Below are 27,078 nucleotides of genomic sequence, written 5' to 3'. Positions count from 1 at the left end.
GCCTTGAGGCACTTCCTTCGGCTTCTTGGTTTCAGCCAAACTGAAACGTGGCGTTAACAAAGGTCACAGCCAATCTCTTTTTTTCCCCGAAGCCAAATTCCCATTTTTTTTTTTCATCATTTTTGGCAAGTCCACATTTCTGTAGTGCACCTCATTTCCTCCTTTTTTCCCTCCCCTAACCAAATGTGACAAGTTGACTCTCTCAGACAGACATGAGGGTACAAAGTGGCTTCACACGCCGGCGTATAGTTGAAAGCCCCCCCCCCCTTCTGTGGTTTTCCGCAGACGCTACGGGACACTGCAGGTGTGCTAAAGGCCGTTCGCGAGCAGATAGAGCACGAGGATTAGAGCCACACTAGATTACACCACCAATGCCGCCTCCGGGGAATTCCAACCATGATTAGCTTTGTGCTCCTGGGATGAGTTACTGATGGCGAGACAGACAGCGAAGTCCTGAGGCTGAGCAGGAGGAAGCCCCGCATTGGTTGTCAAGCGGCAAATATTTTCATTTTCAACACCGGTCTGCCACATTAAGATAAACAATGCCTGCGGGGCGATTGTATAACAGATGACAACGATGACTCAAATTTGTCGGTTCGGGATAACATTTTGAGAGGGATGGCGTAGGAAAGCATGCGGCTCCCGTCCTTTTTGTTTGATGCGGCATCCTTGCGTACAACACCGGTCACCGCAGCCGCTGCTGAAAATGTGCAAGGTAAGTGCTCCCTTCGGCCGCCCGCTCCAAAGCCGGAGTCGTTTTGGAGCCCGTTGTAAACTGATGGAACCTCATGATGGCATGTTGGGGAGAAAGAAAGGCCCGAAGTGATGGCAATAAAACAACATATGCTGCTCGCCTGCATTTCTGCACTTAAGACTCTCTCTTGTTGCACCTTTCGCTCTCAAACGCACTCCCCGATCGCACTCTTGAATTCCCACTTGCCTACTTTGGGAAAGTCATTGCGTGTCTTTGACAAAGACGGGCGGAGTGAAAATTCGCCCCTGGCCTCGTCGCCTCATTGTGAAGCGGGCCATCTGACCACCGGCAGCGGTTTGGGCCAAGCGGGGCCATTAGAGCCAACCAAAGAGACCCGTGCAGCCCGTGCTGCCAAGCTGCTCCATTCTCCTTCAAGCTTCAGACCCGCTCCCCGCCGGTGCCAAGTCCTGCTCGGCCATATCCCACCGGAAGAACTGTGCTTTGTTGAAGACGGGAACACGTATGAAAGGCCACCAGTGGCCAAATGAGGCTCGGAAGTGCCGGTGTCAAAGGAGGTTCCGTCCCAGGTGGGCCAATTTGATTTGGTTGGCCAGGTGACCTTGAGCTTGGCTGCTATGGAAACCTTTCTCCCGTGACTTTGTGAGGTGTCGCGGTGGCGCCGCGTTTGTGTCGCGACAAAGCCCTCTCGCCTCACGACAGACAGAAATTGCCGCAGGCAAAAGGCTGGAAATTTTAGGCGGGCACCTTGAGCATACAAAAAAAAAAGAAGACGTGTTAGCGGGAAATCTTTTGTTGTTCATGCTCCATGACCCCTCTTCAGATCGTTCTATTGATGGCCTGGTTCAATAAAAGGAACAACAAAGTAGTGACGCGCAGGTTGGGAAATCGCAAATGCGACAATAATTATGAACCGTCTTTTTGTGAGAGTGTGTTTTATAGACGAGAAAGAAGAATAGTCAACACAGTGTCAACTATTGTGCGAAAATGTCAATTACACAGCATGAAAAGTTTGCCCCAATTATGCATTTAATATTTTTTGATTGATTTGTCAAAATGCATATACAAACTATTTCACAACTATATCACAAAAATGATTACAGCACACCCCAATGAATGCATGAGAGCAAAAATACGTTTTGCACTACAACATTTTTAGCAAGAATTCAACCATAGACGAGCGCGGTCAATTAGCAAACAGACTAACTATTAAAAAAAAAAAAAAAGAAATATATAAACATTCTTTTCACAAGACGGTGAAGGCTACAAGGAGATTAGCAAAGCCCTCAGAAAGAATACTCAAACAAAAATGTGAAAAGGATGAATTTGCAGACACGTCCAAGCTGGCCTGGAGACGCTACGTGACATTTTTTATTATTATTTTTATTTTTTTGAGAACAGTTGAAGAAAATGACTTCCAGTTTGTTCTCAAGAAGCAAAAAGCTAAGTTGGGCTTTAGGAATGACATGCTTTGGTCTTGTCCACATTTGCCAGCTGAAAATGATAAGCTTGATGTTGCACGATTCATTAACGGAATCCTAAATTCACAAATTTGTTACAATCTTCTGAAAGAGAACTTTTCCTCCATACTCTTGGTCGGCCCAAATTTTCTGTTTTCATGACATTGACCTAAAACACACATGCAAGGGCACTCAGTGGCCAAATAGATTTTTTTTCTTTTACGCCCCCCCCAAGCAAGAAGAAAACAATTTCCAGAGCACCCACCTCCACCACAACTACAACTACACTGCATTTGCCTAAAAAATAATTATAGGTACGTTGCGTAACAAACCTACACCGTAGATTTAATTCTCGCTGCATACAATGTCCAAGGAGAGCGCCACTGCCAACTACTGGAGTGGATGTGCAATTACACTTTATTGTAGTACGGCGGTAAAAAAAAAAAAGCAGCATGTTCCCCAGGGTCACACGCGCCCCCCCAGGGGGGCCAGCCCCTCAATTTGAGAAGCACTCATTTTTTTTCATCAGAAGTCACACGATCATTGATGTATTCTGATTACAAAGGAACAGAACTTGCAGTTTCCCGCTCCATCTTCCTTCCTCTATTTCGTCATGGCTCATTGTCATGAACCGCAGCTGGCCGCCTGTAGGAGGAAGAAGAGTAAGCACAAGTATCCTTCTTTGTGCCGTATCCCGCCCACTGTTGTCGGCTCAGCCCATCTGCTAGCTCAATATGCACCAATCGCACGAAACTCCGCGAGTCTTCCTTTCATTTGTTCGTCTTTTGTTACGTGATGAAGAAAGCTGGCAAATGTGCTTTTGCAAACAGTGCCCGATGAGTCGTTTTTCCCTCTGGAATGAAGTTGAAATGAGTCGCTCACATTAATTTATCCGAAATCAATTTTAGCAAACAGTGCTATAAATAGACCCTAAATAGCTTTTGCACTGTGATTTAGTATTTACACTGTGCAAGCATCGGGAGCACATGAGCTGCTCTCGCTGCTCTTGCAAAGTGCCCTTGGAACCATGTCTTTTATATCTCAATTAAAGTGCTTTCCCTATGCTCCCTTGCTCTGAGCACGGCCATTATCACCATGGCTCCCAAAAGCATAATTATACCCCCACCCGACACTCCTCCATCACCTCACCGCACCCACGCATGCTGCATCTTGGACTTTGGCAAGCTCACCTCATTCTCTTGGAGCCATCGCAGCGCAATGGGCCGGCGTTCGAAGAGTTCGGCTGCGCGGCATCGGTGAGACAACGCAGCGCAGCAACCCGGCTGAAGAGATGCATTCCTCATCGGGAATGTTCTCAGAAGGAAGAGGCCACCGAGCGTAAAGTGCCGTCAGCAGGTTGCGACAGAGAGACTGGAAAAGAATCTTTACATCTTGAAAAATAATCACTTCTGACGCTGGCATCTTTCCCAACCAAACGTTTGTTTTCTTCCTGGTGGTCCCGTTCATTACTTTGTAATTGGTTTAGCGGTGGCGTCATCATTTGGCCGCATGCTCGTCCCCGCACGGGAAGTGCCTCCGCACCACAGGGTGCTCGTCATTCTGCAAAATGGCACCATATTCGGCGACTGTTATGCAATCTCGCAGCGTAATCATCAGACCTAATGATCCCCGCTCCAGGTCTGCCTCTTCTATTACATTTCGGATGCCATGTTTAACAGTGGGCATCAAACATGGTGGCTTGAAAGCATCATTTAGCTTTCCTCCGAGTCTGAAGAGAAGGAAAGATGACTCAGAAGAGGATATTCGTTCGCAGAATCGCTTTGAGTCTATGCATCACCATTTTGTTCTTTACAGGTTCAAGGAAAGAGTTGTGCACCTCAAGAAGACGAGCGTACTTAAAGGGGACGATAACCCCAAAAAATGCTTTCTAAATATGGTATTCTGATTAAGATTGCGTTTGTGGAATATGAGTTAAGCAGCAAAATCCACAGAGGCGGCTATTTTGTTACCTTTGATGACTGAAAAATGACGTCACAGTCCTCGGGATGCTATCGTAACAACCAATCATGGCTCTTTTCTGATGCTGCGCCACGATTGGTCGTTATCTGAGCCCTGAACAACTGTGATGTCATTTTCAGTTGACGGAAGTGATAAAATGGCCGCCACTGAGTCGATTTTTCTGCTTGACTCGTATTCCACAAACACAATATTATTCAGAAAGCCATATTTAGACACGTAACGGCACATGGAACATATTTTTGCAACGAAAGTTCCGAGGTTGACTTCCCCTTTAAGCACACAAATGAATACATGATCACGTCAAAGAACTTACAACGAAACCTTTGAAACGGGAAAGCTAATTGGACATCCGACTTTCTGGCTGACTTTTTAGATAAGAGAAAAATGTTCACTAGAAAAGTTGAATTAGTATCGTAAACAATTAAGTTTATTCCAGGCAATGAAACGGTAGGCGGTCGAGTCAGGCGACATTAATTCTAAAGAGACATTTCTGTGTTCAGACCTTCAGGTCTTGTGGCCCTGTTAGCCTCAATAAACTTGTCAGTCTCCGCATCACATCACAGCTCACATTGCAGACATACAACATCATTAAAAGTCCATCTTGCTCCACACACTGTCTATGTCGCTTCCCCCTCGGGTCATCGTGAATCATCCAAGAAGGAGAGAAAAAAACTTGAACGCACCATTGTATTTCCGGCTATGACGGGTCCGTTTCTCCAGCAGTGCTAAAACTAGAACACCACCGTCATTTTCCATGAAAAAAAATGCTAATATTTTGTGAGGCAACCCAGTTCCTGTCATCTGAAATTGGCCAAACCATACGAGTTATTCAATTTGTAAATGTACGAGGCTCACAGGAATGCCGAATGTGAAAGAAAAAAGGTGCGAATTGCCGCCACTGAGTCACTTTTCATTAAATTGAATTCATTTTATTCACTCCCGCTCTAAAGTCACTTAAACCATCACCACAAAATGTGGATGTATGAATAAACATTGAGGTGAACGGACAATTCTTTTTTTTTTTTTTGTATTGTCATAACAAAATAAAGAATAGAGAGTGCGAACGTGAGCAAGGACGACTAATTATGAAAAGAGCCAATTACGCGATGCCTGCTTTTGTTGGGGACTAATAATGATGAGGAAAGGAACATCATAATTACAAATTCATACACATGGAGAGAGACAAACAGCAGCATGCATCTTTTCATCAACAATTAAAAGCACGGCCAACCAATCGTGCCTTATCACATAATTCACATTGCGAGCCATTTCGCTGGGAACAAACAACGCCTGCTAATGAAGAGAACGTACTTGAAAAAACATTTATGCCATCAAATCTTCGGTGGGATTGATTATTGCAGCTTGTTACTCTCAAATTATTCTTATAGGATAAACTTGAAAAAAAAAAACGGAGTGGGGGAATCGCAGATCGATCATATATCACATTCTACACGCCTGCAGATTACAAACACGTGAAGTTAATTGATGATAAAAAAAAAACCTGAACAATTTTATTTTGCTTCATCTTATTAGAATGTGAGTGTAAAACCTCTTCACCATTGAATAGAACAACCAAGACGAACTCTGACGGCTTAAAGAAGATTTTCGAGTCGAGCACCTGTCTGAAGTCTCACATTTAAGATGGATAGCAGGCAGCAAGTGGGACACGATCAATAAATTGATGATAACTCAAGATCCTCACGTCAAGAATGAGCATGTGGGCCACAGACTGTAAATTGGCTGTCAGAATGAGAGCCGACACATTTTGATGGCGCGGACGAGCAACGACGGCTGTTTTTGTCTACGTTCTTTTTCAGTTGCCACATCAAAGCACCAAAAGTGACAGCAACGTTAAAATTTGGTCAAATCTTATTTTGTGTCCAAATTCAGCTGGGATGGCTCCATTTACCTGCAAGTGGCAGAAAAAAAAATAAATTAAAAAAAACGTCGCATGAAAGGATAACCGAAATAATTAGTAGTGGTTACGTAACAACTGGTCACTTCTCTCAAGAAGCGTTATCAAGTTCATTTTCTGAAGTGCTCATTTGGGAACGATAATGCGGATTTTCCGAAAATTTGCGACACGTTTCTTTTTATGCACAGCCGAAATGGCTCCATTATAATTTCTTTTTATTGTGAATGTTTTCATTACGATTACAAGTGATAGTAAGACCTTCGTTTGGGATGGAGACGAAAGGTTCAGGTACGCTTCCGAGTCCATCCCATCCTGACGGCCTTGACATGTCCCTCTTCTCTTTGACTGATGGGCCCAGAGGCGAGTGGGTAAAGCGCGCCGCTCCCGCAAAGGTGGAACCTCGGGGGGGGGGGGGGGGGGTTGCCACAGAGGAATAGAACAGACGAGGTGAAGACCGATTGTGAGCGAGCCGGAAGGAAGGACTTTATCATCCAAAGTGTCACTCAGGTGTCAGTCATTGCATCCTTTCCAAGCAGCACCGAGCGAAAACGTCAACTTGAAGCAATAAGGATCGTCGTTGAGGGAAAATGTGCGAGCACTCCATCAAATGTTGAAAAAAAAAATGGGCAAGGAAGAAAGAAGCAAGAAGATAGACGATAAAGTGTCGGGCTTCAAGTTGAAGCAATTCCTGATGAGGGTTTTAAACACGTGATAATTAACTGTAAAAGAAAAAAGAAATTCATGAAGTCATAAAGTAAATATGGAGAACGTAATGGTGTTGAGGTATCGGGGGCTTGTCATGCGTTGACCAGCCATTCGGGAAAATTCACTGATTTCCCCCAAATTCCCGATGGCCACCCAGCCCCTGTCATCCAACACGGCTCCCCTCTACCTGTTGGCCACGCCCACTCGCAAGTCACCCAGGTGCTCCAAATCAACAATCATGTTCTCAGGCAAGAGCCTCCAGCTCTCTCTTGCTTGAATCGCTGTCACGTTGCCGACTCGGATTTTCTTACCTTGTTGTCCGGGTGATCTCGACATTGCAGGGTGAGTTTGTGTCTTTTGCTACCTGTGGATTCCTGAGCACTGAGATTTACCTGTACAGGCCTCCGAACCTCTCCCAAAGATGCACGGACTCTTGTTACTCATCACACCCACGTCAGTTTTCGTGAATTTTGTCCATGTATGACCTTTTCAAAAATGCAGGACCGTCAAGCTAACTGTCTTGCCACCAGAATGATTACAACTTGTACTTTTTGAGAAGAGAGAAATCCTGCAAAGTATTTTTAAAAAAAAAAGTTGATTGGACTGTGTCAACTGAGTCGGAACTGCGAGCTGAAAGTCCCAATGTGTGCTTTTCACTGGTAAGCTGGTAAAAAGTGCTAATGTTGCTGCACGGCAGAACGGTCCCAGTGGTGCTTGTCACCTTCTGTCCCGGCCGTCGCTGTCTGCACCCACGGGACCAACCCAGGAATAATCAGTCATTAACTGGTGCAAGCCCAGGCTCCGCTCCAGAGTGCTGTGTCCCTGCGAGGATCAATAGTCCAGGGTAATTAAAGCGCTGACCGGGGGTGGGGGGGGGTATGTTGCCAGTAAATCCACCGCAGCGACAGGATGCCTGCAGCCACAATGACTACAGAGCTGACACTGAGAATGCCACGAAGCGAGTTTGACTGACCACACGCCTGAGAAAGGCCACATATGAACCGAAACATCGCCCAAAATGAGACCTGAGCGTATTCCTTCATGACCGGATGTTTTTGATGCGTCTGTGATCACGGAAGGGGTGCCAAGCGAGTGAGTTGGCGAAGATGCGGTCATAATTGGCAGAGATAATCATAATGGTGGTGATTTCGAGTTTTGTGCTGCACACAAACACGCCAAGATGAATTGTATCCGAGCGGAGAGTCAAATCTGTTGAGCTGTCGGGACACGTGGTGATTTCGTATGGTGATTTAATTCCTCTAAGCTGCTTTAGCATGAGTGATGTTTTGTTTGAAAAAGAGAGAGGCAAGGTGTGATGTGTGAATTAGCTCGGCTGCTTTTCACATCCAAAATTCGGGGGGATTTTGACGTTACAAATCCTTGCCTCTCGTAGTTGATAAATCCAGAGACTTCCTTAATTATATCGTAGAAGAGCAAGTCAAAAAATATCTCCACCGAGATGTGAAAGACTCATTGGCTGTAATATAAAAAAAAAAATGATTTCAGTTGTTAGGCTAATTGGGCACACAAGGCCAGGTTGCTTCGGATACTTTTTTTCCTTAGTTTAAAAAATTAAATCACCGCCATTTTGTCACTGCTTCATAATTGCTTGCTGGTACATTTGTTTGATCTTAAAGATTAAAGTGAGGCCAACTATGCTAAAAAGTAAGAATTCAAGAAGAATATACTTTTTCACGGCACTGTAAAATGAAACCCAAAAGTTAAATGTATCCGGATAAAAATGTATAGATCATGTTCCATCCATCTTTGTTCATTTCTAACGAGACAAACGTTGAAAGAGGGCGGTTGCATTGGCTTCTTTGTTTCCGCCGGTCGAATTTTCTCATCAGAGAGATCTACTCTCACGAACTGCGTAAGAGATCAAATCGAAGCACTTGACAGAATTCTCCGACTAACACAGCTGTGAATGATGTTGTTTGTTTGCAGACATGCCGTCTTAATTCCCCAGCATTCGCATGCTCCACCGCTTTGTTTAATCTGATCCATTAGTGCCCCTCACTTCTTTTTTTTTTTTTTTCAATCAAGGACACCCATGGATTGTTTTATAAAAATCCAGCTCTTTACTTCCAGTAAACTATCAGTGCAAGAGGCGAGGACGTGTCGCCAAAGATGCCGACGGTTTTTGTGTCGACTGATGAATAATTAACGCCTACATCTGATGGCATATCACCTTCTCTATAAGAATCATTAACTAACACAGTCTCGTGTCAAAGGGGACCGGGCAAGTCATTTGTCACAGAAAGTGCCAGTCTCCCCGAATTTATTACTGGAAGGTGTCAGCTGTCATCCAAAGAATCTTCACAAAAAATTGCAAGTGTGAGGTTTTTTTTTTTTCTTTGATTGTGAGCTACTTGAGTGACAAGGTCTCGTTTGGAGGAGAAGAAAATGTCATTATTAGGTTAGCCCGACTGGCATTTCGAATCACACAAAAAAAAAAAACAATTTTTTGTGCAAATTGTCCTTGTCATGTTCTATTTCCACGTATTATTAAATTGACGATTGATTGTGCTGAACATTGTCACATAAAATAGATCGGTATTTAAAAATGTCAGCATTAAAATTCACTCTGAAAAATTCTTTGTTTGTTTTTTAGCACAAGTTGCAATGCCTCCAAATCAGGAGGACGTTTCTTGATTGACACTTCAGAAATAAGGAGACAAGCTTGGTAATATTGTTCCCCGTCTGTTGTCATCTTGTGCCTAAAAGCGGAGACAAATTGCCACCAAATTTCACATGCAGATTCCCACGCTTGTCCACTTCAAATTGTGAAAATCTGATCGTGATCAGCACAATAAAGGGAGTGGAACGAAACGGAAAGATCTGTGCTCGTCTTCTCGCTTGTGTAACCAGGCTGTGGATCGCGCAAATTAAGGTTGGCAGGCAGCAGTACGATATCTTTCATGTTTTCCTCTTCAGACTGACAAATGAGAAGTGATTGCGTGAGTGAATCAATAAAAAAGAAAAATCAAAAACTCCAGAGACTTCATAAAATTTTAGTGTAGCAAAATGTTCGAAAACCATAAAATAAATAAACTGAAAAAATAATCGCTGCCGGGGTTCGTGTGCGCATTGATGCACTTGTCCGCTTCAGGCTGTGGAAGTGGAGAGGCAAATGATGCGGTGTTTTGGATTTTTGCTCATTCCTAAAAAGCTGTAAAATCACTACAGATTATTTTAGGGGGGGTGAATTTGAGTACTGATGTAATTTTTGAATGCATCCCTATTATAAAAGTCCACGTGTCCGTTTAATGTTTTTTTTTGGACCGAGCAGTCGTTACTACAAAGGAGCTTCATGACATTTTACAATTGATAATAATGAAAAAGTCATTTCTGTGCAATGTTCACGCTTGACACAAATGCCTTCTTTAATTAAAATGGATTTTATTTTCTTCCTGCTGGCCTACAGCCATTTTACATGTTTATTCTTCACAATGATACTTCTCAAAGCTTCCCTGCTGAGTTCTTCATTTCTGTTATTTTGTTAAACTTGCAAGAGCCATTTAGAAAATGAGAGTTGACGTGTTTCCCAACTGTGGAGGTTCTATCATGGCAATTTTTACGAATAGACGCACTAATGGACTATATTAGGCGGAGATGCATGGTGGTGGAGTGGCTGGCAGATTGCAGGTTCACTCTTCGCTACTGTTGAAGACTTCTTGCTTTCAGAAGCAGTTCATTGAGGAGTCTGCTCATTTGCGATTCGTATCTATTTCCTTTTGCGCCGAGGCTATCTGTACTTTCTGCATTGGAAATGGCTTCATGTTGACCATCGCAATTGGGCCTTTCAGCACGCATCTCGGCTAATAATGCCAAGAAGCGTGGCATGGACATTTGCAACATAGAATTGAGCGGTGTGAATTGACAAATGTGATGCCAATAGAATATAACATCTTACCAAGGAAATCAAAGTACGTTTCAATCACGACCAATAAAATCTCCGACACAGACTGACCTTCTGATGAGATGGACTAATCATCAGCAAGTGTTCACGGAGATGAATCTTTCTTTATGGCCTCTTTGTATTACGTCAATCGATTTAGTGAGCCCAGTGCCGCTAATCTGAGCGGAAGTGCCATCGCAAATTTAATAACAATGATCTGCTGTTCTTTTTTTTTTTTTTTTTTGATGGTCAGCTAAAATTATGAAATGTCCAATAATCATTTTTCAACTTGTAAGGGCCCACCATTTCGAAGCCTTTCCAGAAACTTGACCTCTTACTAGGTTGGTCATTCTATGCTCTCCCGAGGTCATTGATTATTAGAACTGCTGATCGAACTGATGTTCTTTCCATTAGGATGTACGGCAAAACTTTATCCATCGTTGAAGGAGGCAAAGAATGACAGAGGCTGCGGGAGCGGAGGTTTATTGATTGTGTGGGACAGTGACTCTGATGGCTTTGAACAGCTTTTGGATCGACAAGTCGTCTCCAGGCGAACAATGCATTTGATCTCATTGTGGGGGGGAGAAAAAAAAAAAAAAGCAGCCAAAGGGTACGTCAGGTTGCAGCAAACATTCCAGAGCTCAACAAAAACAAGAGTGGGGATTTACTATGATGCCCAGTGACATTTCAGAACATCTCGCTGACCATTTGATTTCATCAGTTATGCATACTAAAAAAATAAATACGAGAGAGACTGTCGATTATTGACATCGTTGAAAAATCAACCCCAAAATGTTCTGTAATGCCATGGAAATGAAGCTGTTGCTAAGTACTTGCTCGCTTTTACAGGCTGCATTTGTGCGATTTGCCTTGTTACAAGCCATCATAAACGATTCAGAAGTTATGTTAAGTTAGAATTGCAAAATGCATATAAATTTGTTTTGGATTAACAAGCATTTTGACAAATTGTTGCCTACATTGTTTGAAATGTTTGTTTTCATTCCTGAATATTAGCCCATATCTTGTTTCAGTTAATGATGCCAATTAATCATCGGTTTGTTTATTTATTTACGAGACAGTTGTCGGGATAATTAAGTGCATCGCATCCTGGTGCGCTCGCCGCTCACCCTCCCATTCACAAAGAATTTTTTTTTTTTTTCAGGGTAAATCATCTCCAGCCACTCCTGTCTTATGTCGCCTGCATCATATGATTGATTAATCAAGTCCCCACGAATGAAGTCGCCGCCCAAATCTCGTGAAACGACACTTTGATGAAGACCCAATCTGGCGGTGGACACGAAAAGGTGATTGAAATTCATTGCTTTTGAATCGCTGTCATTTAAGTGCGGGTCAAAATTGGCCAAGAGTGGCGCGTCTTTCCAAAAGCTCCAATTAAAAAAAAGGAAGCCGATGATTTCCTGCCGTCAACAAAGACAGGCAGCGACTCTCTAATCGTCGGCGCTCATGTGTTGAAGAATCAATTTGTATTCAAATGGGACGGCAGCAAGTGAAGACAACGTTTCAATCAAAATCTTATCACGGAAATGAACTTGAAGTTTTTGTCATCTTTTTTCCTCGTCTGCATCCGAACAATAATCAGGTTGCCGAGCATTTTCGTTCAGTTCAATGGGAGAGAAATACACAGCAGATTTTAGATTTTCATTTTTTTTTTCTTGTATTAAACAACATGGTGTTTATCGTGAGGAATACCTTCCAGGTCCATTTGCTATGAGGAGATCAGATAAAAAATTTGTTGGAATAATTTTACCCTTCCCGCATGCGTTTAACACGTTTAAAATGTATTCAGGCTAATTTATTAAAAGTCAGATTTTAGCACCTTGTTCTCATGCTTTTTAACTTCTTTGTTCATGCTTCCGCTATGCTAAGAACAAATATTTGATTGCATGTATATTTTTTTTTTATATATTTGAGTCTAATGTATGTCATTCTCTCTCTTGTAAATATTTATGTTTGGACCAATATTGGATTACCATAAACCTTGCATGACGTCATGGCATTACCAAGTATCGGTCCTCGGTATCGGGAGCGAGAGGTGACGTAGGTGTGTCGCGTCGGGTCCCTGCACAATTTAAGAGACGTCTTTATGAGATGGTAACTGAGGCGGATGCTAAAGGCCTTCTCCAAATTGTAATCTCCGATTGCGAATGGGTCACTGGACGTGTACAGCGACGATGGAAACGGCCGAGGAACAGATGAACAGAGCGCGCTTTTATGTTTTATCCCTGAAACACACACAGATGTGGTCAGGTGGCTTTGAAACGACGGAGTCAATTAGCTCGTCCATCTGGTGCGACGGTGATTTGGAGAGTTGCTTGTGACGAGAAGGTCTCAAAGGAAACGAGTAGAAAACCTTCTGAACACCTGACTGACTGATTTGCTGCTTGTGATAGCTTGAGCAGAGCGAAAGGTTTCCAATGAGACGGGGATAGAGCACCTGATCCAAAACACGGCGCTAATTAAGGGACTCCCAAAATTAGATTCACATCATTGCACCTTTTTAAATGTTCTGTTGTGTCTGCCAGCACGAGAACGCTTCATTTGCACTCATGTGACATTGGCGACTGTTTTTAATGACAAATATGATGCAATCAACGGAAGTCAATCATGCTTTGAATGAAAAATTGACAATAAACTTTAATATCATGCATAAACAGAATCAGAATGGAGTGAACATGTAAACACCACTTGGGTCTGAAACTTTAAATCTCTTTACTGTGATGAACTTTCTTCAATCAGCGAGGATATTGCACTTGATTCAGTTTTAAGTTGTTATTATTAAGAATGTACCGTCTGTTACACATTTAACGAGCAGAAAACGTCCCTTAAGAAAGATTGGCCAGACTGCATTAACTGAAACTACGCTATCCTTCCCGTGGTGACTCACTCAATGACTCGCGTCGTGTTTATCTTTGAAAAATCCATCCGGTTATGCTTTTAAAAGGGAAGTCAACCCAAAAATTTTCTTGAAAAGAATATGCTCTATGAGTTATGAATATGAGTTAAGCAGCAAAATCCACCCATTTTTAGCCATCTCATTGGGCGGCCATTTTGTCACTTTGGGCCGCTGAAAATGACATCACGGTTGCTCACGGCTCAGCTCATGACCAATCATGGCGCAACTTCAACAAACAGGTGAGCTGTGATTGGTCGTTACCTGAGCCCTGAGCAACTGTGATGTCATTTTTAGTCGACAGAAGAGACAAAATGGCCGCCCGCTGAGATGGTTAAAAAAAGGTGCATTTTGCTGCTTAGCTCATATTCCACAAACACAATTTTAACCAGCATGCCATTAGAGAAGACACGACTTTTTAAATTGGCCCCAAAAACTCCATATTTGTTCTACCACAAGGCATTGTTAAACAGAGCAGGCGATTTTAAACACTTTACAATATTTTTTGAGGGATAAAAAAAAAGCAAAAAACCTACACTTAAACAGGTGGACTGAGCTGAAGATGAAATTTAGCAAACTGTGAATTAGAAGAGCCAAAAGCCAGCGACATGCTCGTAGAAGATTACATTTTATTATTCAAAAAATCAATTTCACCTTTTCATGTTTTCTATTCTACAAACCGTCTTTTTTTGTCTTAACACAGACATATTTTCTAGCCACTCCTTACATTGCTTATTATTACAATGTAATACAATATAACTTTATTTATATAGCACATTTTACAACAGCTGGAGTTGTTGTGAAATACGCTTTCTTTATGTTAGTCTGGAATGATACATCCTCATCATTATTTTCTTTACGTTGGTGTTTCTTTTGAAACCAAAGTGTGACGACTTTTTTTTTTCTTTTATATGAGAACATCTTGACAAAGGGCGCCTGGTCAATATGATGCGGTGGGCTTCCAGACCGCTGTGAATAATCCAAGTCATCAAAGTTGCTTTAATGCAATATGAGGGCTTTACAAAGGTCACCTGCAGATGTGCCATTTCTTATAAGTCCTGTCCCCTCCTCTGGCCAGACAGTCGATAAAGGTCACAGCAGACTACTCTCTTGTCGACAAAAATATGACAAAGGGATCTGCCAGGATATTTCGACAAATTAAAAAAAAAAAAAAAAAAAATGAACACAATCTGAGTCCACGGCTTGCCTGAAACCAACATGGCTGCTTTTGATTCAGTGTGAGCAGCGTTTTCTCTTCACCACAACACTGATTTTGAAACTGAAGATCCGAATATTCATCCTCCATCCCTTTAAAAATATAACATCCATCTTTTTCGATAGCATTTGTCCACTTTTGGGTCGCCGGTAACCGGAGCCGAGGGACTTTGAGCGAGAGGCGGGGGAATGGCGCTATTTAGAAATGTATCAAAATGTATGCATACCTTCTCACCCAATTCCTGAGGGAGCAGCATTTCTAATTATTCTTCTTTTGCTTATCCTGACGGTGCACCACTGTTCGACTCCCACCCTTCATGTTTGGGCAATATTGTATTTATGCAGCATATTTGCATCATATATAAGCGTGTGCGCTGTTTCGATGCCATGCCGTGTGCCCTCTATTAATTTCTTTTGCATTTTGGCTCAATGACGACATCACTCAGGATTCATAATAGTATGCATGGATTTACACATCTCTTGATAAGACGCAATTCATTGTTTCAAACGACTTAAGATGAATGACAGGCAGGGCATGCATGACTTTTTAGAATAATTACGATAAAACACTGCCCCTCGCGACCGTCAACATCATGGCCAATTCGGACAAAGATCACTGTGGAATCAGGCTGTTCCATTTTCTTTAAAGACAAATCAACAATGATGCTCACGGTGAAGTCCCTTCAAGGTCTTCACAGTTGGCTAGGAAACACGAATTGCAACGTGCTGATCAGCACTTTGTTCCCTTTGCTGCTTTTTTGCAACTCCGCTCACAATCGCCTGTAATGGACGTCTGGGGAGGCCATTTTTGTTCAAATTGCATTTAAACCAAACACTGCACGCTCTTTTTTTTTTTTTAAAGAATGCTTTTGGATCCAGAGCTTGCTGCATGAGTTTTCCGATTTGACATGCAGGTCTGCGTCATGCTGCATGTGACCTTGAAGATGTGCGCCGCAGAATGACAATTTGTCTCAAGTTGCGCCACATTGAAATGATGCCGCACGTAGTCCAATGCAATTTAGATGAAGTTGAGTGTGGCCCAGGCAGAAAAAATTCAGAGCGTCGACATGTGCCTCGATGCCAAATATATTTCATTCATAAATATGACAAGAACTGGCATCAAACATTCTGAATCGATCCACTGAGTGAATTATTATCAAAGGTGGGAATTTTAAAAAATGACAAATGTTGCTGGTTCCTTTTTTTTTTTTTAATATATTGAAAATGAATGTGTGTAAGTTTTTACGCATGTGCCCAGCTGGCCATCTAATCATAGAGCGCCCACAGAGGAGAATCTTTCCATTCATCACAATTGTTTGCATCACATTGCTCGTTGGTAAAAGAATTTGCGGCCTAAACTTTTTTTTTTATTTATTTAATTCACAAATCAAATGAAACTTTTATATGAGATACAGATACTTTTTTTTTTTTTTGCCACAAACCGCCATATTTTTTTTGCAATTACAAAGGATGTTCTCATTTCAAAACACAAAAACCCATAAATAGCCGAGGGTGGTGTATAAATAAAACAATCTGCAATATTCTTCTTCTTATTTTTTTTAAACAATTAATCTTTCGCGATTAGTAATTTAATGTGTTGATTTTCTCCTTCTACCTATTCTTTGATGACCTTTAAATTGACTTGTTTATGAAGATGATAAGGACCCCTGACCCTTAAATAAGGAGCTGTTGCGATGCTGGTACTTCGGGATTTATTGTTTTCTCAGTCTCAAAGAATAAATGCTTGCCCGCAACACATTTTTTTTTTTTTTTTTGTAAAAGTTGTGTCTGTCTTACTGGCATCTTCATCGGCACCTCTTCAAATTTCCTGCTGATATCCAGTGTGGCATCTTCAGTTTCCAGTTTTGTCGGTGTGTGTGAATTAAACAGCTCGCTGGTGCGAGATGACAAGCTGCAGCAAAGGATGCTCTCAAGGAAAGTGACGCGCGTACATGAAAGCTTTCCTTGACAAAGTCAAAGAAATGTACGGCCGACGTTTGTGCTAAAAATTCTCAGCCCCGTACCAATCGTACGTCCCCTGAGCGCCGAGACATTTATTATTAATCGAGGAAATCACAGGAAGCTTTTAATTGGAGATGCTCGAGTGGGTGTCTCAGACGTAAGCCGGGTGCTGTCACTGTCAATCTGCAAACGAGCCCGGCTCGGAGGAAAACGACGGGATGTCGCACTTTCATGTGCACCTCCTGTTGACTGAGAAGGATGTCATTTGAAGATCTCACCACCGCTTCTGATTAGCAACACCAAGTCCCGGGCTGCAGCATACTAATTTGGGAATCACCAGAGGCGGCCACAGAGTCGGCGGCACCATATGCAAATGAAAGCAGAGACTCAACCTGTCTGTCAGTCATGTCCAAAATTAGGGATGACCGCCCATAATGACTTGCCTCAGCAGATGCAAACGAGATGTATTGAAGGATATATTTAAGTGGTTTGCAATCAAAGGCAACCGTCTGCACGCATGTGACGAATGTGAGCAGGCAAGCATCCATATTGGCGGAAAAAGAAAATCACTCATATGTGATTTCCATCCCCATTCGTCCGTCTTTTTTATTTGCATAATGATAGTTGATAGATGCCATCATTAATGTAAAAGTCGGCCCACTGCAATGGGAACATAATGTAGCTAATGACCGGGATGACTTTTAGATGTATTTTGTCGCTTCCTGTCTGCATCAGAATTTGAGCACGTTTCACATTTACTTTCGCGTTCAACACAGATCAAGTGCGTCACCTTTTTGACATACTTTGCCTTCACGCTGCAACGTGAGCTGTGCACATTTGTGCTTACATCGATGCAAGCATAAAGATTTTGTGTGTGTGGGTGTGTAACGTCGCTATTTCCATTTTGTTTCTTCCTGTTGCCCGTTCATGAACCAGTCTTGGAAAATGTGAGCGAAGCTACGACTGCACTCCAACGACCCGCTACCTTCCGGTGTGGAGTTTGCATCTTCTCCCCGTTCCTGCGTGGCTTTTCTCCGGGTACTCCGGTTACCTCCCACATTCCATGGATTGGACACTCTGACTTGCCCCTTGGTGTGAGTGTGAGCGTGTTGTTGTTTGTTCGTTTTCGTGTGCCCTGCGATTGGCTGGCGACCGGTCCGGGGTGTACCCCGCCTACCGCCCGAAGACAGCTGGCATAGGCCGTAGGACGCCCGTGACCGTCGTGAGGAAAAAGCGGCTCGAATAATAAACGAATGGATGATTCTAATGGCAAACATTTTTCTTAAATGAAATAAAAAGAGACTGAATTGGACCCAATGAATCTGCAACGCAGTTGCCAAGCAGCACAACAATGGGAACGACTTGAAGTGAATATCACGCGTTCCAAAATGGCAACAAAAAGTTTGTAAATGTTTAATCAGGGTCTTGGTCCCACTGACGCTCTGGTCACTGAGCTGGCTGGCATGAAGCTATAAAAAGTTTCACATCTCTCACATATTGACCCACTTTGCCTGACAGCACACACACACATCAAGTTCTGTACTATATATAATTGGTGTGTGAGTTGTGTTGGTGAGCATGTGTTTTCACGCCCTTCTTTGCCACCCGAATGGCTCGCCAGAGGCGTCCAGCGCCTTACCTCATTCGCCCTCATCATTGCAACTTGGGACGGGACTGACAGGCTCATTTTCCCCACGATGCACGGTGCAGCTCAGCAGCAACGTCTCCGTGCTAGCAGGCACCCAGAGTGCTTTTATAATTAGCCGCTTGCTCTCTGCCTTTAATGTGCCAGGAGTCTCTCTCGCACTTTCTATCGCTTGGCATATGTGTAGCATATGCAAGCTACCACGGATGATAATTGTGGCTGTACGCTGTTTTGTGTTGACTTGGTTTCACAGTTCTAAGCTGAAGTGTGGTGAAAGAAGAGGGGGAGGCGCTCTCGCCATCATGTGTTGATAGCGCTCACCGTCTCGCAGCTCAGTGGGTGAGAATTGGGCCGGTGGCTGTTGGCTGATTGCTTGGATGTGAAATGATTGTGTTTTAAGTGGCTCAGAGGCGAGCAAATTGGCATGGACAGCCGAGCTTAGGTTAACTATCTGCTGCTAGGGCCGGGAGATACATTTTGTCTTTCCGCTGGTGGCCACATGTGTTATGGGGAAGTGAGAATGCCGGTTGCAGCTGCAGATGTAAAAATGTCTGAAGGTGAAAATGAAACAGGGGAACGCCTTTGAAATGGAAGGACAGCAAGTTCACGTTCCTCAATCTTGGGGGGGAAAAAATGGCCCTTGATGGGTGCCCTAAAAAAGGGACATGTCACCTTCCGTAGAGTGTTTAGGATAGGCGCTGGATTGGCGTGTTGAAGTTCTTGTCGATATCCAGCATCCCCGCACAGCCATTGAAGGAGAGGGAAGCGCCATCCCAAAGGCCGCTATCAAACTCCTGATCAACTCCATGCAAATATTGCACGATTTGTCGCAAATGACGATCACGCCCACCCCACCAACCTCAAATCCCCCCACTCGAGCAGAACTCTGCAATTTTCGAGTGGCCTTTGATTGTGGGCAACTTAAGGAACAATTGTGGAGTGTCGACTCAGCATCTTGATATGCCAAACCTGTAAACTGGGCTGATTATCCGCACAAAGAACTTGAAGAGTTTTAGACACTTTTGTGAACAACATTTGACATTTTCTTTTGCACATCAAAAAAGGCTCAGATGTTTAAGTTCAGCTCATGATAAATAGCTTTGACATTTTTGCTCAGTACAGAGTTCAAATGGCACCAGATTAAAAAAAGTGTGTGAGGATATGAAAAAAAAATAAATAAAAAATAATTGTTGCTCTACATAAAGAAGTTTGCGAACACCCTGGAAGTGAACACATGGGTCGTCGTGCCGACAAAAGGGGTGGGAAAATTCCTTAATGGAGCCTTGAATGTCTGGGCTGGCCAAGCATGTCTCCAGACGTAAACGCGAATGAGAAGGGTGCGGGAACCCAAAGGGCGTAAATATCCACCAGTTCTGTGATGTCATCGTGGAGGAGTGGAAGCCTAATAATGTGCCGCAAAACAGCCATCTTGAAGAACATGGATGACGTTTCCAAGGCATTTGTGTGATTAACCCATGAAGTCACACTTTCCTTCTTGCCTTTTCGGACAGACGGCATCGATGCTCATCCATGCATACACAAAAAGAACATCCACAGAGTGCACAAGTGGAAATGGAGCCATCAATTAGATTTAAAAAAACGACTCTCTGTGTATGAGCCAGCAGCTGTTAAATCGGTCAACCCTAGCAACAGCCCCCCCCCCTCCTCCTCTGATGAGGGGGCTCGTCTCCGCCGTATGTTCTAACCTGGAAAACGGCAAAGAAAGTCAGATGTGGCCTGAAGCCGGAGTTTGTTTTATTCCGTGTCGCTGTGGACAGAGATGGAGGAAGAGAGGATGAAGGTGGGTCAGCAGAACCTCGGGGCCCCCAGGAGAGATGGCCCCGGGACTCGGGGTCGAGAGATGGAGCCGTTACAAATGGAGGTCCGCGATTTCCTCCGGCAAAGGCCGACCAGGCCATTTCCTTACTTGCTCCGCTTTCTAAATCTATAAAGTCGAATCGGGAGCGCAGAACCTTCACCAAGGCCGAACAATCCTCATTTGGATTCACGTACGGAGAAAAGCGTCTCCTCCAACTCGAGAAGCCAACTCGGAGCCTTGGACTGACGCAAATGTGTTCAACGTATGCATTCCCATGCTGCCCTCCAACAAGGCCAAACAATTCTTATTTGGATCAGAACCAAATTGTTCACCTTGACACACGGACCGCCACTTGCGCGGCATAATCATAATCATCTCATAGAATAAATCAGCTGTATGAAATATGACGCCTTTACAAAAATGATAACGTTCAGTTTCGATTGATATAACGCATCAGGAGACAAACAAAGAGTCATTAAGAGCCGACCTCCTCGGTGAACGTAATCACACAAGTGTCTGCATACTTCCTAAACGTATTTGAGTGCGAGACGTCGCTTTCATCCTCTCAATAACTTGATTCTTTGAAGTGGTCAAGCCAGAGGAGCACATCGTGACGTTTGATGTGAAAGCACCGCCATTGCCTCTGCAGAACGTTTTCAAGGGATTTAAAAACTAACAAGCAAGCAAGTAAAGTGGGAGTGGGAACGCGACAAAAGAACTTTAACGAGCAAACGTCAGAGTGAGAAGCGCAAACGAGACGCTGGTGACTTCATTTGCAGGTGTGGCTTCAACATTTCTCCGGCTCGGTGGCGTTAGACCGAAGTCTACCCTACTGGGAAAAAGATGGATGTGTGAAGATTCAAGGGAACGTTCTTCTCACCTTGCATGCGGGCGCAGTTTGCCAACCAACCTGCAGTATTTCGCAAGATGCTTGTCTTCGCTCACTTGTCGGAATTCACAGAATACACAAAAGTGGCAAGTCGCTCACTCACTTGACGTCCATTTTGGCAAACGTAGAAAAGAAACACAATAGTGCCACGGAGCCGGCACAATAATTACTGAGAACAACGAGGCAAAGTGCTGTCATTTGCAAAAGTGCAGGATAATAGCAGAGCGCGTGGTTCAATCAAGATCACGTGAGATGTTGGCCATGCGCACACACGGGGACGGAAAGGAATCTTTTTTTTTTATTGCAAATGATCGCAAGCTTAAGGATGAAGAAAGTGCGAACGAGAAGACTGCTTTCCAGCCAATCACAGGGCGGAGCCAATTGGAATGAACCAAGACGCTCAATTGTGGGGCGCAGTGGGGGGGGGGTGCATTTCACACACGGGCCTTCAGTGAAGTCCTACTTCGTCCGATTTGAATACGTACCTCTCATCGCCACTGCCTATCAAATCTGAAAGCTCATTGGCTTTGACAGAACAGATGCCCGCACGATTGTATCTGAAGGCCTCGAACGAATAGTGCGTGCGACTGGGATTATGAAATCTGCCTGGCAACACGAGCTCGCTGTATTCTGATTGGATAAAAACTCAAACCTACAAATTCAACGCCAGGATATAATATGACATGGATGTGAAGAATATGATCATGATTTCTTGATGATGTTCGGCCAGCAAAGAAGGCCTTGAAGGCCTTGACCGCCCACCACTGGTGGGATCTGAGAAAAAAAGAAGTTGCTTATCGGTTTTCAAGCAAGTACCGTTGGAGCTTGGAGCTTAAGGTGAGACAAAGCGCTCTGTTCACACGGAGTTGTTTCAGGTGAGAACTCCACTCGGTGACTTGCACGACTATTTTTTTTTTTTTCATGAGACAATTTGGACAATGTTGCAAATGTCCAAAAGCAAATGAACTCCAACTCTAATTATAATTTTCCATTACAAGTTTAAAAAGTGCTCCCAATTATTGCATTTGTTGATTTAAATATGAAATGGTTACGTTGGGACCCATTTGGCCCAAGACTGCCATTGCCGCCTTTTAATGTAATCCGGTGCCGAAACACAAAAACAAAAAGTGTTGCATTGCCGCTAAATGTGAGCTGTAGACACAAGCAGCTATTTAATTGCTGTGGGTGCTGTTTTATATTCGGACGGCGTCATCCTCATAATGTTCTGTCTACTTCTGTCTCTTGCCTAATGTTTCACTCTGTCAGTGCACCCCTCTTTGGAATTATGATTAAAGCGCACACACACATAAATATATTGCAGTGGATGGAGCTTTGGAAAGATAAATCTTCCTGCTTGTTGTGAATATTTTCACATGATTTTTGGTGCTTGCCTTCAACCTTTTTTGTACCTCTTGGCTGCCTGTAGACGAAATCCATAAGCAGCTTCTCCACCAATTTTTTTTCGTTTTTTCGTTTTCATTTTTGGAATGCAAGAGCTTTTTCCAAAGTGAGTCCGTAACGCTTTCATAAGCACTGCCTTGAGTGCAGGGAGAGTGGATGATCGGTAAAGTTGAGCCATTATCGCATTCTTTTCCCATTGCTGACTTTGTGCGGGTGGACTGAAAAGTGGCGAATCAGAAGGGCCGCAGAGGCCCTCAGTGCAATTTTAATACTGACAAAATAAAATGACACCCAGGAATAAACGAAGGCACATACTTTATATAGAATTTTATTTACAATGCAACTGGTAACATTTAATGTATTTCTTTTTTAATCATTTCTCAACGCTACTTTATTTCAATCAAATATTATTATTATTATTATTATAATCATTATAATAATAAAACCACCCGTATATTGCAATTCATTGTTGGTGCCGCTATATGGCAGATTTATCAAATCTTCTTGTTTTTGCACATTTTTAGGGTTTACGAGAAAGATTTAGAATTTTGAATTTCCCTTTAAAATGTGACTTTTACTAAGTTTAAAGTCACTGTAAAGTGAAAACAAAGTATCTAATAAATTTGACACGTCACAGAGAAGACGCTTGTTTAAAAAGCCTGCCTAATCTGTCATGATTAAAAAAAAACACACACACAACGCCAAACGAGGGTCGGATGCCCGGCCACTCATCTCTGTAATTTTGAGTCCAAATAATTTGATTGGCAGGTGGAGGGTTGAGCAGGTCTCTAGTTTTCAAGATCTATTTTTGGGGGTTTTCAGTTTGGTTTTATGATGGCCATAAACTTTTTTTTCTAATCATTTGGCATGTCGGAGGTCATGTTTTTGATGTTCAAGGTAGTACGTTTTGACTTTTTTGATTTTCAAAGCCGGATTTTTCTTTTCTTTTTTTTTTTCAAGAGAAACCATGAACATAAAAAAGGTGTTGAGACTAACACAGGTGATTTGCATGCTCACAAAACACACACGAGCAACTCATTTGGGTATGAAGTGCAAAAGTAAACATTCTTTTGAGGCAGCAGCACTTCACCTTAGGTTCTCTGTGCTTTCCACCTCCTTCACATTTTGCTCTCAGGAGACCACGCTGTTTGCACCACTTCTCTTTCCGTTCGCGCTGAAGTAAAGGCTGTCTATTTTGGTGATTCCCCGTAGGATCAGGATTGTACAGAGAAAGAGCTCTTTTGATGAGCTTTTTGTAGAATTACCTCCTCGCCTCTAATTTCATCTCCCTTACAGGAGGAGCGCACAGTCGCCATCTTTTTTTATTGTATTTTTTTTCCATGATACAAGAACAGAAATGTGTGCTAACGATCGGATGAAGCCGAATGCTAGCGTGTCGCGTCTGCGGGAAATGGGCTTTGCCGTGCTCGGTGATCAATGGTATCGAGTGTGCCGAATGAATGGCGAGGAGAAGAGAGAAAGAGGAGGGGAAAGTGAACTTTGGAGCCAAAAGCAAATGGCATCAGTAACCGCCGCAGCCCCGGGATGAGGGCAGGCTCAGTCAGCCGTAGCATGCAAGTTGTATAATTAATTTTGGAGAGCAATATCAAGCGATATAATTGAGCGGTCCCCACTAATGACGAGCTTCTGTGTTGTCACTGGTGAGGCACTAATTGATGGGAGAATGATGGGCTAAAGTGGAGCGGGGGTCGGGCCTGTGCGGGATCTGATGAGGGAAGTGCGGCTCGCACAGACCAGAACGCATTTTTCAGCTTGGTTGCGTTCTATTAGACAGGTTTTATTTAGTTTGGCCGGTGACTCACTGTCTGCTTTCATTCACACAAAGGCCCATTGGTGTGTGTGTGAGAAGCTGCTTCACCATCATTTACCCTCACATGAAAGAACATAGAGGGTGAAAAAATAGCAAAAAAAAAAATCACAGGAGTCGGCATGACGGGGATGGAGGGAGTTGAGGGGTTGCACAGGTCGCGTTGGGAGTTTCGATTGGGGAAAGCGCAGGGTCAACGATTTGTGAAGTGAGGGGGCTGTGAGGAGGGGTGCCGGTGAAATCAGTTGAGGGAATAATGGGACAGCTAATTGGTTTTGACAAGTTTGGCCAGCTGGAAGTAACGGCGACCTTTTTAAAGCCGAAACAAGAGAATATCCAGCAAAACGAGGAGATAATCAGGGGTGCCGTTCGGGAGCCAAATGAAGGACAAAGGTGTGGGGGCGCCCGAGCCATAACGCGGAGCCTGCTCATGACCCTGATGAGTCTGTGGAACAGGAACAGTACTCTTGTACAGCCACTAGGGGGCAAAAAAACCGAAAGGACCTGAAACCCTCTTTGAGAAACTAGTTTTTTTTTATCTTTATCTCTGGCAAGGATTTTTTGCCTTACAAAAATGTGTTTAGGTTGGCTTAAGTGTATTTTAATAAGTTTGCTTGTGGCAGGTTGAAACAAAAACTAACTATTAATTTTCCTGTATTGCAACTTTATATCCCCCACAAGAAACAGCGGCTCACTGCACTTAAAAATGATAGTTTTGTGATTATTTCCTGTTTTACAGCGGCTGTAGAAAAAACTTGTCCCTGATTCAGCCGAAGACGGTGGTCATTATCGATCGGCAATGTGGGACTCGTCAAGAAAAAGACGTGGCCCCGAACGGCGTGCTGTCACATCGGCGCCGCTGGCAGCCTGATTGATGGTCAGCTCTCGGCATCCACAGAGGAGACGCGCTGAGGCAACTCAATGATGTGTTTAAACACCAAAAGATGATTTGCTGGCTTGCGGGCCTGCGGGTCAAGCAGGTCGCCGTTGCAAAATCCCATTCTTAGTTGAAACAAATGTCAAGAAAGGCACTCAAGGTTTGATCGAATATGCAAAGCGACGGGAGCAAAGAAAAAAGAAAGTCCGAAACGTGGAAGTCGGGCCTGAAAATGACAACTGATATCCTCAAACGTGCTGACAGCCGCGTGGCTCCGTAAACCTTTTCACATGTAAATATGCAAAGAGAAAAAAGAGACAAATGACTGATGTGAATAAGAAACAAAAACAATCTGGGCCCGAATCGGAGCTTTTAAACATTCGCATAGGTTTGATTGTACACAACAAATCCCATTTATATCCGATCCCAAACAGGTCACTTGTTTAAAAGTAAATTGGAATTAAAATCTTCATCATTGATGGTGTAGCACTTCTCGATTTTATCGCTTTCCATTCAACTGTTGTGTGTAAAAGTAAGAAGTGGTGATGATCACCACACGCAAACGGAAGAAATCTTCACATTTGCATCACCAGCTTCCTCCTCTTTGTTTTTTTTTCCGTGAGACTCGTCCATATCCTTCACATTAGTGCGACTCCCCGCAAAGTAGCTGCAAGAATCAGCATGCGGTCAACTGTGGCAGGCAAGCGGGGGGAGAAAAAAGCAAATATTTAAGGCCTTGCTCTGTCTGTCAGCTTTCACCTCACTTCCCTGCTTGTTCTTGTTTTCACAGCCTTTAATGCCGGCCTCCAACACGAAGCGGTCACAGGTTTTGACAGCACACTGTAATGACCTAAGTTGCTCCCGGCGGGGGGTGAGGAGAACGAAGAGAGCTCGCGTATCAAGGAGGAAGAATTCAAGTCGAATATTATTTAATGGGAAACAATTTCCTATTTCGTACCAACGGCAGCGTCTCCATCGGTCATCTCAAGTCTTAGTAACAGTTGTGGACGGGCAACAAGTCCTCATTAAATCGTGTGACGCAAAATAGATTTATTACTGGCGATCAGGGAAATACACACTTATACCGTATATGGTGGTTTTGAACACTTAGCGTGTTTTAAACACATCACATGTAATTATCTTTGTTTGTATGTTTGGTTTCACAATAAACTTTAATTCCAAGCCACTTTTTGGAAGATTTGTTTAACACTACGAAACTGCTGCTTGTTGTGAATTGAACTGAGTTACATTTCCCGTCGTCAGACCTGTGCTGAAACAAGCCAGCTGTGTTCACTCCCACAATGACGCAAACGCCCCTTTCAACCTGCACCCGGCTACCAAACTACCAAAAGAAGGAAAACTTCACCCTTTTGCGATAGACTTGTATTAGGTACGAAGAGAGGACCCTGTAGTGCCGGGCCTCTCGTGATGCCTTCAGGGTCAGGTTCACTCAAAAGGTTTTACATTTTTGAGACTTTTGGGACCAATCGGACTTGAATGGATAGCTGAGTTTTAAATATATGATAAATGAAGCGCAGCAATGAATTTGGCCACTTGTGAGTTTACTGACGAGTCAAATTTCATAACGCGATAGGAAGAAAAATGCCTGGCTCCCTAATTTTGAACAGTTAAAGGTAGCATTCACCTTCAACAGATTTGATGTGACTGCGGTTACAGTAATTGCGTTCTGCTTCCTAAAATGCCTGTTACGAAGCATTTGTCCGTTGACTATTCTTGTCAAGCTCGAAGAACGCTTCAACCTCAGACTGATGGGGGCCTCCCAATGCATCAATTTGTCAAATTCCTGAAAACAAATTTACAAAAATATCGAATTACTTGTTTTATCAATGTAATCCCA

The 27,078-nt window shown here is 43.3% G+C and overlaps 1 long non-coding RNA gene across 2 annotated transcripts; it reads left to right on the top strand.

The window, feature by feature from the left end:
• The first annotated feature begins 6,968 nt into the window (after positions 1 to 6,968).
• On the top strand, positions 6,969 to 26,298 carry LOC148329771 (uncharacterized). Of its 2 annotated transcripts, XR_015845152.1 has the most exons (5): positions 6,978 to 7,114; positions 9,387 to 9,458; positions 9,533 to 9,665; positions 11,836 to 11,977; positions 26,011 to 26,298. It is a non-coding gene; the product is annotated as an uncharacterized LOC148329771 (long non-coding RNA). The 2 variants fall into 2 exon arrangements; XR_015845151.1 differs by lacking the exons at positions 9,387 to 9,458; positions 9,533 to 9,665 and having other exon boundaries at positions 6,969 to 7,114.
• The last annotated feature ends 780 nt before the right edge of the window (positions 26,299 to 27,078 follow it).

This window comes from Idiotropiscis lumnitzeri, chromosome 9 (genome assembly GCF_059441095.1).
Source record: "Idiotropiscis lumnitzeri isolate Australia: NSW breed Sydney's pygmy pipehorse chromosome 9, RoL_Ilum_1.0, whole genome shotgun sequence".
Lineage (NCBI taxonomy): Eukaryota > Metazoa > Chordata > Actinopteri > Syngnathiformes > Syngnathidae > Idiotropiscis > Idiotropiscis lumnitzeri.
Note: the sequence above shows the minus strand (reverse complement) of the source record. Positions and strands in the feature narration are given on the sequence as shown.